Source organism: Mycteria americana, chromosome 3 (assembly GCF_035582795.1).
Source record: "Mycteria americana isolate JAX WOST 10 ecotype Jacksonville Zoo and Gardens chromosome 3, USCA_MyAme_1.0, whole genome shotgun sequence".
Lineage (NCBI taxonomy): Eukaryota > Metazoa > Chordata > Aves > Ciconiiformes > Ciconiidae > Mycteria > Mycteria americana.
The window spans coordinates 85768818-85782230 of record NC_134367.1 but is presented as its reverse complement, the minus strand read 5'-3'; positions in this window follow the sequence as shown (position 1 = coordinate 85782230).

Genomic DNA, 13413 nt, shown 5'->3' with positions numbered 1-13413 from the left:
TTAACCTTGTTAATTATGCAAAGGCCAACTTTTTTAGGATGGTCATAGTGTCCGAGCTTTCAAATTGAAATGGGACAGAGTCTTCAAGAAGACTCAGAACTCATTGTTTTAACAGATCTTCAGAAGAGCTTAGCTCCTGCACAAGCATAAAGTAAGAGAAGAATTAAAAAAAAAAAACACCCAACTCTGCAAAATGATTAACCAATATAGTTTAAGTATTTAAGGAAGTATTTTTTGAAATATACCTGAAGGAGCATTTGCTGGCAGTTGAACACCCTGAAAAAACTGACCAATATATATACACATTACGCAACTGTACTGTGAGGTAGCTATGACTGGATAAGAACATAAGGTAAGGTGCATATATAAGATGAAAGAAAACTGGCAAACAAAGAAGGCCTTGCATACACAAAATCTCATCTTCCCCTCCCCATTTACTTTAGTAGGGCTAATATAAGACTTTGTATCTCCTTCTACCTTGATAAACTTACATGTCATATAAAATATTTGCACACTGCATACAATTTTTTTACAGTATAAAACATTTTTCTGTCTACAGCTGTAAGTAATGTTTATTTATTTTCTTTACTACAGTGTAGCCAGGTCTTTTATATTTTATAGTGAGAACAGGAACATCCTCTGCATACTTTGGTAAAGCATCATTTACTTTGTCAACAACTTTGCAAAAATAATCCATTTCCAATTATACTTTCACAGAAAATAAAATTACACTTAGGAAGAAATAACTGAAAAATCTTTTTCTACAGGCTAAATAAAGCTGCATAACTGTAAGAAAAGCTATGTTAAAAAAAAATCATCTAGCAACAGAGTTCTTTCCAGGAATCCATCAATCTTTATTTCAAAAATTGTGAGAGGTTAATTTGACCACTTGGAAATGTCTCTTGCACTATTGAAACTCATTAGGTAGAGTCTTGCCAATTAGACCAGACACATTCTTATTTATACATGCCCTAATTCTCACGCACATGCATCCACTGTGTTATGCATCCAACTTTAAAAAAAAAAAAAGATGCATAAAGAAAATCACTTAATGGACAATGTGCAGCACACGAAGTATCTAAAGGATACAGACTTCTCATCCAAGTGAGCTCAGGTAGTAAAAATCTCCAGGCTCAAGATTTGGCAGCTATGTGTTGGAGAATCATGCCACTCCTAAGGTATTCCATATTTTAATTGTGAATTTAAAAGGCACAAAATTGACACAAGTCAAATGCATACCTGAGCATACAAACCAGATCTTCTATGCTTCCATAAGAATCTCTTTAAACATACAGATTTTACTTAACCTCTGACTTCCTAAGTTACTTTGCTCCACAATTCATATCTAGTTCTAATAATATTATGAAAAAGTCCTGTCTCATCATTACTCTTCTGCCTCCCCCATGTTCTCACTGATACATCACTGGAACTACTGGAACTACTTCTGATAAAGCAGCAAAGGTCATCTCAGAAAACTGTCTTTTGGGGTTTTTTTTTTAGCGACCACTGAAATCTCCCAAAACCATTGACAAGTTTTTCCTACGATGAAAAAAGAAAAGCCTCAATACATTGCATCCTGTGATCAAGTTCTCAGATGTTTCCTAAAAATTTAAAAAGCCTGTCACATATTTACTTTTCAGAGGTTACCTGAAATACTGTCAAAGATGATATTGTTTAATAATTAGGGATTCTGGCTCAAAATCTCACTGCACTAGGCACAGCAGAGAAGCAACTGAATCCCAGGAGGCTCAAATCTGCATATCAGATGGAACAAACATACAGATGGAGGTGAGATGGGCCAGAAAGATGAACAGATCAAAGGGATGCATAAAAGAAAACCACTTTCACTGCATATCCACCCCCTCCCAAAGCTTAAGGATAAACACACACAACTTTTTCAAACTGTCAAAATATGCAACTACCAGGTCAGGATTTTTCCACTAAAATCCAGTTTTATTTTTGTTTGGGGGAAAATGGGGTCCTAAAATAATAATAATAATAGAATCATAGAATAATTTGGGTTGGAAGGGACCTTTAAAGGTCATCTAGTCCAACCCCCCTGCAATGAGCAGGGACGTCTTCAACTAGGTCAGGTTGCTCAGAGCCCTGTCCAACCTGACCTTGAATGTTTCCAGGGATGGGGCATCTACCACCTCTCTGGGCAACCTGTCCCAGTGTTTCACCACCCTCATCATAAAAAATTTATTCCTTCTTGCCTTAATAATAATAAATAATCACAGCACATGAAAACTTTGATTTTACTTGAAAAACTCTCCATTTCCCTTGGGAAAGCTGAAGACACTTCCACCCTCTCTGCCTAGAGACACCCAGGGGTCTTGGTTCTCAACTGCACACCAGCTGAACTGCCCCACTCCTTCACCAGACCTCATGGACTCCCAGACTTTCTGAGCCCCTTGCTCCCCACTTTGCAGGCTAAGTTGCCGGGCTGGCAGCCTTCCTGCTTCCTGGCATTCTCTGCCTTTTTCTGTCTCGGCTGCCAGGTTTGTCAGACCACCAACCAAGTGTGGTGCCATGCGGGCTTGTTCTGCAGACTGCCTGGCTTTACAGCAAGGCGTGCGACTCTGGGATTCTGTCCTCAGTTCCTCTGACTCCAACTAGAACTCAAATTTCAAGCCACAATGAAAGCTACAAAGTTTCAGCAATATCTCTTTTCCTCATGAAGGAAAATCCCAATTCGTACACGGCTCTGCCCCTCTTGCTGACATGTGAAGTAAAGACAATGTTCAGACACTTTTCCTTTCTTACGTGCTGCAGAAACACTGGAGGAGAAACGTTTATATAAATACAGAAATAGTGCTCTAATCCAGTTCCAGGCATCTGCCACTGATAGTCACTGCTATCTGCCAGCCTGCAGTGTGCCTGTGAGCATCATGTGAGTGTTGGCAAGATGCACAGGGTCTCTGCATCTTGCCAATGTGGCCTTATGTTAGGTGAAGAGCTATCTTGTGTTATGTCACTGGCCACTGTGGTCAGAAATAGTCTTGTTTCCTGGCATCCCTGATCCTTCTCCTTCGCTGTATCTTGATTCTGTCTGTTTTTCTAGTGAAAAACAGTTTTTCTGTTTTGCTTTACTAGTTCAAAGTTGTCTACTTCTATTTTATTTAACATCTCTCTCATTCTTTCATTTAAAACTTTTTTAATTGCATTCTGGAAACACAGCTCATCAGTGGAAGCTTAGACACTAAATACAAGCCTACAGAAATTTGTTAGAACCTGCCCACACATCTAGATGATTGTCCCACATGGAGGAAAGAATGCTAAACGAAGCATCTTCAAAAGGAGACTTTTGATATCCATTATTCATGGAAGCAAAAAGAACGTCTCCCTCCCCGCCTAAGAAACAGTGATGAGAGCCACAGTCAGTACACAGAGTGTAGAGTAACTGAGTTCAATCTCCAGGAAAAAAAAAAACAGCATAAAGAAATAAAAGCCTCCTGCTTTTTTTTTTTTGGTTGGTTGGTTGTTGGTTGTTTGGGTGGGCATGTGTGCTTTTTCTGTTTTGCAGCAGCTGCTGCTCTTTTGATCCTTTCTACAACGCTTTGACCTAATACTCATCTCCCTGCTACAACCTTTTTATTTCTTTTTTTCCCCCCAATCCTTTATAGTTAATCCAGAGGAGATTATAAAAGCAATGTAAAGACAAGGTTGTGCATCTTAATCTTCTTCTGGACAATATTGGGGAAAGGAGGTTATAGATGAAGTTTTCTTGGTACAACGGAAAAGCAGTCTGCTCTGAAGCAGGTTTTAGGTGATTTCCTTAGAAAAGGCTGAGCACATCAGATCTCGCGAGCTAAGAGTAAAGCCTGTCCACCAACGTCTGAGCACTGCTGGCATGATGGAAATGGGGAAGCTGTTGTAACAGGCAAGATTAAGGATTCTGCAGATGGCACTCTTCCCCCTGAATCAACACAGACATAATGCCCCAGAATAAACTTTGAGCTCTTATCTTATCAGCAGTGTCATTTTTTAATGAAACATTGAAAAAAAAAAAAAAAAAAAAAAAGAGAGAGTTCCATCTACTCTTGATAGGCATCATACGTTACCCTTCATCAGAGAAGAAGTGTCAGTTTTAAACCACATTTGAGTAATGCTAAACTCCCTCTCTACAAATTCCTTAGGTTATCACCACTCTCCTCTATCACAACCCTTAAGTGCCAAGTTACATAACTGTACACTGTTCAATAGATATTTATACAGCAATTTTTTGCACTCATATGGCTAGGTAAACCTCCAGCCACAACTAATAGTTACACATACAAAAGCAGCAGCAAACAAAATTCCATCACCTTTGAAGGACTACTAAATGACATCCTTGCTAATAGGCTGAGAAGAGTTGCATTCAGCTATCAATTGCTTCCAACATACTGAGAGTCAATTATTGTTCTGTTATTTCCTGGAGTCTGTCCTAAAGACTCACTCTAATGTAACTCCTGAGGAGCAATATGGCAGAGGAATAGTTCTGGTCGGAAGAATAATAACCTCTGCATTGTAAAGCTGGAAAATCATCATATTATATAATTCATTCACATTCCTATATAAGCTTAAGTAACCAGATGTTAATCAAAGTGATTTGAAAGTGTCACAATTAAAAAATAAAAAAAATACTCCTATCTTCAAACTTGGTGGTTTTTCTGTTTAAATAACGTAATAACCTTAGATAGCCTCATCCTTATAAAAAGCTCACACACATAATGCTGACAATACAATCTGCATAGATCCACAGATAAAGCATCACGTTGCTCAGCTGATCAGTAAAAGAATACAGAACATAATATTTACTCTTGATTTAACCTCATGTATTCAAAAGAAGTTTGTACAGACTATCACTCTGTTTCTATTTCTTTCCTCTTTACTTTCATACATTTAAAAGCAGTTGTTTGCTTTTAATTTATTATTGACAAAATACCTTCAATAATAAATTAATCAGGACACATCCTCATTTATGTATCAGTGTCTGAAAGACTAGCATAGTACTTTCATAAATGTAGCAAATCCTTTACCAACTATTGTAACTTTTTTAATTATTATTAAAAGGAAGATCGTTACTCATGAGTGAGAGGCAGAACAATTAATACACAGGAACCTTCAAAAATTAATTCAGCAAATTCTATTAAAGGCACACAGGACCTTACACCTAAGAGTGAAGGGTGGATTGAAAATCAACATTCTTTTTCAGTAGGTCCCTTTCAGAAGTTTTCCATATACACAGATATAGGTACATATACTTCCTTATAATCTAAGGGATTTCTTCAAGGACTTTACAGCATCCATAAGGAGCCATGACACAATGTGCTGTTTTTCTGGCACTACTCCCTGATAAGAAATAGAGTTGCTATGAATTCTGCATTATATTTTGGTTTCTCAAACTCTTCACATTGGGGTAAGAGGGGAAGAACACAACTAGGGACCCCAAAGAAAAGGAAAGGCTTAAATGGTTCTTGTTTGCTCAGTGGCCGTCACTATTTTACACAAAAGTTTTTTTCCTAGAGATGCTAAGGCAAATCAGGCAAGGCATTCAAGAACACAAAAAAGGGAAAGATGTGACTATACTACTTAAAACTGTGGATTTGTTTTGGACTGCATATACCAGCCAGTCGGGCGGGTTTTTGTCCTGATACAACAACTTGTTGAAAGTAATCAATATATTACAACTGTCAGAGCCAGCCATATCTGGTAATTTTTATGGAGGTTTGGGAGCCCATGGCAGCTGGGGATGGGCTTCCCAGACTGCCCAAAGGCAACTTGTGTCATTTTGGGCCTGTATGTGCCCATGTGAAGTTTTTACTGCCCACAGCACAGCCATCTCAAACAACTATGAATGCATGAGCACTGTGTCCATAGCACAGAGATAACAACTTAAGAAGAACAAAACACAGATTAAATAGATATTTCCTAAAGAACACAAGATTACAGAGAGAACTTCCTGCCTGCGCTACAGACCTTATAGCAGAGTTTCTCATTATAAGGTTTGCATGATAAGCAAGTCATCTATTCCCCTACTAAATGAGGGAGTCCAACCGAGACATGAGGCAGAACCCAGTAAGAAATAAAGTTTAGAAAAAATGATCTAGAGAAGAAAGCATTGCAGAAAGATAGTTTAAAAGTCAGAAATCTACACGTACTTCCCACCTTTTCAGCAAGGACAGAACAAATCCCCACACCAGCACAGAACAACTTTTCTGTTATCTGCAGTATCATCCTCTCAAAATCCTTCTCTATAGAGTCAACTTCAAGTGCACTAGGAAGCAAATGCATCTTACTGTTCACCTTGCTTTTTGGGATGTGACTCACTGCTACTACTTTCTCCTCTTCCTGTGTACTTCTTTGTACCTCTCACAGGACTGTCCTACCAGCCCTGGGTTCTCAGCTTTTATCTTCCCTTTGTTCTCACCTCCCACCCTTCACCTTCCCTGTTGTCCCTCCTGGCCACATAAAGCTGCATCTTTGCCTGCTGATGCTGCCCGCTTCATCTGTCCTTGCCCAGAATGGCTAGGGATGCCTCACCTTTCCCTGTCATCACTTTCTTAGTGCTGCGTCCTTGCCTTTCGTCCTACGCTGCTACTGCTTCTTACATCTTCCCATACCTCTTTACTGTCACCACTGTTGGTGGCAATACCAGAGCAGAGTCACAACTCACAAGTCTGGAAGAGCTTGCACTAGCTTGAGTATTTCAGCTTGCTGAAGTTCACTTTAAATGTTGGCACACCAATAAGGCATACCTCACCAATTGAAAAAATATTGATCACAGTCACTTAAGAAAAAGAACTATCAACTCATTATTTCATCAACGGCTTGGAATAGAAATACAACAAATAGGTATTTTATACGAAAACAGTCTCCAGGATGATAAGCAAAGTACTCCAGATAACCCTTTTGGTTCTCTCCAGTGAAATAACAATCTGAGTATGTGCACAGGAACAAAAACAAAACTGCAGGAAAGCTCCTGGGCCTTTGCTTCCATCCTTGCTTCTGTCATCACAGACATCATCTGAGAGTATCCACCAACCTACTAAGGTCCACTGTTACCATAGTTCTCCTTTGTTCCTCATCTTTGTACCTAGTAGCAGCCTGAAGTCCTGCTCCTCTGAGAATTAGAAACCCTCTCCTAATTTCCAGGCTAAGCTTATTCAGGGTCAGTTTATACCCTTTTGTTTTAGTGCCAACATTGTCCTTAAGCTTAACTAATTCTTATCTTTCCCTGATGTTTACCCCCTCAACGTTTTAAAGGCCACAGTCTAAGTTTTTATTGTCCTAGGCTAAACAAGCCAAGCTCTTCCAAATCTCTCCTTTGCTATAATCAGCCCACAGCCTTTACTTTTACCTTCGCCAGTTTAAATTCACACTTCTTGAACAACTGGGGCAAGAACTACGGGCAAAATTACAGAAGAATTCTCATCAGTGACTTAATACAATGATATTAATAATTCTACATCTACTGGAAATACCTTGCCTGACATATCCTACACTTTCATTTCCCTTCTTCCTAGCTACATCCCATTACTGGTTCATAATGAGCCCCACTAAATAGGTGATTTAGATGCCTTGTGCTGGTTTTGCAAAAAATAAATCATCCAATTTGAAATATTTCTTCTGCATCTACACTGCATGTGCAAGCATGTGAATGTAGTTCAAGATTCATTCTTGTTATTTTTATCATTACTAAAAAAAGAGATGCAATTTTCTCTGTATATGCAGCACAGTATTTTTCCCCCCTTCAAATAAGCACTTCTATTTTCTCCAAATATGAAACTTTCAACTGTGCGACACCATTTACACTCTGATCTGGAGCAAAAGGAAAATAATTGGAGTTATCTTGAATGCACTGATAAATTGAATATTACTGGGAGTGCAGTTAAAAAATTGCCAGATCAACTAGCAAGAAGTAGCTTCAAGACTAAAAGTTTCAAACAAATGAACTATTTGGAGGGGGAAAAAAAGAAAAAAGGAAAAAAAGGAAGAAAAACCAGCAATTAAATGAAAGCTAACATCTATCATGTAAGTCGATTTTTATTGCATTAGAGCAACCACACTGATTAACACCTTTAGAATGAAACGTAACCAAAAAGTAATAACAACTATGGGCTTAAATCAATTGTGCAACACATATTGAGGAAAAACAATCCTCCTGACCCCGCAAGGCATCAACTCAATCCTCCCAATCCTACAGAACAAATGACTTCTTAATTATTGTTTTTTATCATTACCTCGACTAGAATGCTCAGCAAGGCAAATGGGAGCCTGGGGAACAGCCCACTCTTGAGAATTCCCTTGTATGATCTGTGCAGTGATTTCAAACCCAGTTCCTTGAAGTTGGTATTATGAAACTGGGAACTTCACTGAAGCACTACTGCCTTTTTGGTGTGCTTCAGTTCCAAGAGCATTCCTTCTTTTTTTTTCCCCACATTATCATACAAACTAGAAGATAACAACCAGTTTTCACTGTTATCTTTAGATTTTTGACTCCTTCAAGCCTATAAAAAGAAAATCTGTATCTGTTAGTGTGGAATTGCCATTCCTACTTTTCATTATTTTCACTGTTCTCTAGCCAGTTTCAAGTTTTGATTTATGCTTCTGAAGGCAAGGCAACAAAGAGTACAGTCACATGAGGACTACTATTAAACAAATAGGCTTTACATTCTTTTTATTCTACTATGCCCTAGTCAAGCACCTTCCCTAGCCTACCTGCTTTTCCCTAATAGGACAAATATTGCTCTCTCATTTTTTTCAAAGCCTTCAATCTGAGAAAAGAATATTAAGCTGTTTCGGGTAACATCACAGTCATCCAAAACATATTTCTTATGCAATCTTCCACTCATTTCAGTCGTGCATTTAAATTTCACACTTCTAGTCTACAAACCAAAGCAACTCAGCACGATCAGCAAACCTTCCACTTTCTCCCTCCAACTCGCCATCAATGGCATAGGCAACACTGCTTCCAGTAACCTCCCTCCAGGAAAAAGACCTTCAGCTCTTTAGTAGACTGTATTTTCCTTTAGGATATACAGTGGTTTTGGAACCACAAGAACAGTCTTAAGGACATTGAGAGACAAGGTCAGACCCAGGAAAGCTATTGTATGTACAAACATTTGGGACAGTTAGTTAGTCTAATAAAAGCACAGTACTATGCCCTACAAACTTTGCTCCTCTAACTTGCATGCTCCGTGCAACTCAGTCAGCATTTTCCCAATAGTTCATAAATGTTGACATCAGCATTGCTTGACCTCCCGGTGTTTTAAAGTAGGAGAAAAAAAAATTATTAGGCAATCAAGGGCTGGCCATGTGCATGTCAAGGCACAGCTCCATGGGGGCCAGGCACCAGGGAGTGGTGGGAGCTCCCCATGGGGGCTGTTGGGGCTAGGCCTGGCAGCAAGGGTCCATTCCACCCCCTAGCCGGGAGTAGCCCCAGCACCAGGCACTGGACACCTCCCTGGGGATAGGCCAAAGCCAGGCCGGGATGTGGGCCCATGGGCGGGCATGGCAGCGCTGTGAGGAGCTGGAGACCAGCCCTGCTGCAGCGTTGCTATGGCAGGGGCTGATGGCCCTAGGGGGCTGCAATGGGGTCCTGGGCCATGGGCAGGTTGGGGGGAGCCCTGGGAGGGGCTATGCGGGGACAGTAATGTCTACGAGTTCCCTCAGGGTCCTTACAGTGTGAACAGGGATGAATGAACGGATTTGTGGTGGGTTTTTTTCCATGAAGCTAAACTCTTCCCAAACTTCTCTTCTGTGTAAGGCTCTCTTCTTGCTTTTGCAGTGTTGATTTCCCTCTAATTTAGTGATGTCTCTCTCCCATTCACATGACTCCTACACAACAGTGGCTGTGGAATCACTGAACGATCATTCACTCTGTCTTAGGGTGGAGTTTGTTTATCTTTTTCATCCATTTCTTCACAAGAGAGACAGTCCTTCCACCTTATCTTCTTTCTACTATGCTCTACTCTTCATCCTCAAAAGCCTTCCTCACTTCTTGTCCTGGAATGGCTTCCTCCAACTTTTATTTTCCAGTCTCTGTTCACTTTTCTTTATCTTCCTATTGCTTCCTTTTTTCACCTGCACCTCAGCCAAAGAATTTTCCTTTTCTCCAATCTCCTCAACATTTTCCTGCTCTTCTCAGCCTTGAGACCTGCTCCTCATCTCTGTCTCACCAGTGATCTTTACCATCTTATTTTTAACTCTTTTTCCTTTTATTTTACTACCCACTGGTGATATCAAGCATTCCAATGGTGTCCAAAATTCAGGGACCATAAAGACAGAGGAAGAAGTTTGGATGTCTGCTCTTCTAGCTCTTTTATTCCCAGTCTGCAGTGAGAGTCAGATAGAAGTAGAATGAAAAGCAAGTTCATCAGCTATGATCCTAAATGGATTGGACGACCAAATTTTCTAATTAGTTTTTTAAAGTTAATTCATCTGCACAGTTTTGTGGTTTGTTTTTTGTTGATTTTAAAGGACAGGAAAGACAGAAGTATTTTAGAAACAAAGGGATCAATTCCACACCACCACCCCCCACATAAAACTTGCAACTAAACACACGTTTAGAATTTTAAAAGAACTTACCACAAATTAAGCAAGTGCCAGAAACACAGATCTCAACAAAATAAGTTCCTTTGTACCACCATTACACTATTTTTACTATGTTATGCCTCCATACATAACCCAGTGATCTTTCACCCATGTAGATCCTCAGAATTGAGTTCTTCCCCACTCTGTTAACATTGCAACTACTAAGTAGAGGCCACTCTATAGTTACATCCATCTTTGTCATAGTTGTCTCATTTTCCTGGGATATTCAATAAGTTCTCTCATGCTAGGCAAGTAACCATTTAGTTCTCAAACACTATAAATTTTACCAACGGTAGACTTACATTAAGCCGTTCTCTAGATCTTCACACTATGCTGTTACACAAATGCAGCAGGGGAGTGGGAGTAGGGCTGGGGGAAACAGTCCCTGCAGGAGGGCAAGCTTTCGATAAAAGAACATCAGACCAAGTGGTTGGCTGCTTCCTTCCTTTCTTCCAAAGTTTTTGCTGCCTCCTTCAAGAATTTAGGACATACCTCACTATGTATCATAAAAGCAGCTGCATAAGCACTGTCACATGTATGACCTGTTTGCTATTGCTTTCACAGTAGTTGTGTATATGTATGCTGAGGGGCTTTAATTCAAGCTGTATTTTATTACTGAATGCAAATGTGGCCAAGGGGATGCTTATTTCTCCCTTTATATTTTAAAGGGACTAATCCAAGACGCTCTCTTATTCAAGTATTAATTTCATAATCCTCAAATGACCTGACAGCTTTACAGCTTCACCTGACACACTTTTTCAAGCGCCATGTGACATTACAGTGAGCCAAACTTCTAATGTCCCACAGTAAAGTTAAACAACTTCTGTCTGGAAGATACAGCAATTCCAATGGTAATTTAGAGTAAGAAATCACACTCAGGAAGATCTTGGAAACAGTTGCATCAATTTGGTCAGGGGGGAGGGGGAGGGATTCCTTGTGAGTCAAGTGCTCAATGACCAAGGGTTAAGCTTCTTATAATTTTTTTAATATAAACTTCCCTCTAATTAATGGTGACAAACTACAAGATCATAATTTGCCAAATGTAAGTCTATCTGCTATGCAAGTATCTTTCTGTTGAAGTTTTATAACACATTTACAAAAGGCACATTATGTAGAATGTTACAGTTTTCCAAAGCTGTAAGAAGCCATGAATGCCAAATCACCTGCTGCTCATTCTTTAGAGCAAATAAAGTAGAAACATAATGTATTCTGATTAGATTATTTTACAGTTTTTTTTTCATACAAAATGAGACCCTTCTTTGAAGGATCTTGGACACAATCCACTGAGCTTAGAGAGGTAGGCTCTGTACAAATGAGATTTATCTCAATTTCCTATACTTGTTAGCTAAAGCACATACTAGAGCTTGAGCATTTTTAAACAACCTTGCAACGTATCATTTCAAGAGATTCATCTCTTTTCTCCGATGTGTTTTGCTTGCCATTGTTTAATATCTTTTGAGAAACTGGAATATACCAAAGTAAATTTTTTAAAAAGTAAAAGGAAAATGCAACTGTCCTTTTTCATTTAGTTGTACTGATTTTTAGAGTCTCAAGAATGTGGTTAAAGCAGAGCAAAGGCCCTCCATGCTAATAATTTCACAAAGCATATGGTACACATTCGTCTGTGCATTGGCATCACTCTGATTTCAGTGGAGCTCCAGAATATTGCAAGTAAAAGAGAAGCAGGGGTCTCAGATGAGGGTAGAGAGTGATCAGGACTACTCTTAAGGGAGACAATCCCAAACTAGCTCAAGGAGCCTTGCCTCTCCCAGCAGGAATGCAGCAAGATGGAAGACACTTGACAGCACTTGGTGATATAGCTGCAAGAAGAGACAGCAATGAACTTAGTCCTATGTGGCAATTTAAAAGAGGGGCAACAAGGAAGGTATGCGATCTTCTAAGTCAACAGTCTTTTTGTCTGAAATGAAAAAACAGGTAGGTTGGAAAGAAAAAGAATCAGACTGGTCCAGTGAACACAACACTGATCAAGCTCTGAGCTTGACTCTCTCTTCAGGTTAAGGCTCTTCAGGTCATGGCATGGCTCTCCCTGCTTGAGAGAAAAGTCCCTGTGGTACAATCGCACCAAGAAGTAAAACTCATGCCGGAAAGCAAGTTTTAACCACAGGAAGTGGAGAAAAGGAGAGAGGCAAGACGATGATTCCTCCACCACATTAAGATACTTAAAACAACTAAGCCTAAGAAATTTAATATGTAAATATATGCCATATTTATATGGCAGATACATGTGAACCTACCATACACTGTGCAGAATATGAAACTGTTTAACTGAACAAACACTTTGACCACTAAGTATAAACATGTCTGTCAAGATTTCTCACCCCAGAAATAACCATATACCTAATTCCAAGAGATGCTTTTGCCTTTTGAAAAAGCAACACTTTGCTTCTTGGACATTCTTAGGCTTTAGAGACCCAGTGTATACTGAATGTCAGCGTTAACTGTTGCTTGTGAGGCTTTCAAATTACAATGTTCTTGCCTATATATATATATATATCTTAAGTCAACATGGAAGGAGCAGAACAGCTATTTTCATACTTAACAGGACAGAGAAGATTCTGTTGTGGGATTTTCATTAGAAATCTTTGATTGTAGTCAGCTGAATGCAAATTCAACCTGTCTGAGAATAATAAAGAAGGACAAGGCCCTCTGGCAGATGAAATTGCCTTAATTAAGACTACATACAACCTAGCTAACAGATGCAATTATTAATATGTGCAACTGTGCGCTTCCACCAGCAAGGTTTTGATGCAATATAAAGTTTTTACACAAAAGTGACAGAAAAAAAACCCCAAAACTTTCAGAAACTTTGAATAA